We start from the raw sequence: 432 nt of genomic DNA, 5'->3' as shown, positions 1-432 counted from the left end.
TCAAGAATATAATACAATCATGAACATATATTCACCAAACTCTGATGCCCCCAACGTCATAAAAACAATATTATAGGACTTTAAGACTCAGATTAATCCCAAGTCATTAATAATAGGGGACTTCAATATCTGACTGTCTCCATTAGATAGGTCAACAGGGCAGAAAGTTAACAGAGAGACATCTGAATTAAACAATACCATATATCAAATGGACTTAACAGACATCTACCGAGTAGTCTGCCCAAGCACCAAAGGACATACTTTCTACTCAGCAACCCATGGAACCTTCTCCAAAATCGACCATATACTGGGGAACAAAACAAACCTCAACAAATACAAAAAGATTGAAATAAGTCCATGTGTTCTATCAGACCACAATGCAATAAAGCTTACAATCAACACCCGAAGAAGCCAAAATCACCACACGAACGC

This window comes from Nannospalax galili, unplaced genomic scaffold, assembly GCF_000622305.1.
Source record: "Nannospalax galili isolate Female #2095 unplaced genomic scaffold, S.galili_v1.0 scaffold42, whole genome shotgun sequence".
NCBI classification, from domain to species: domain Eukaryota; kingdom Metazoa; phylum Chordata; class Mammalia; order Rodentia; family Spalacidae; genus Nannospalax; species Nannospalax galili.
The sequence above is the reverse complement of the archived record's forward strand: the minus strand, read 5'-3'. Positions refer to the sequence as shown.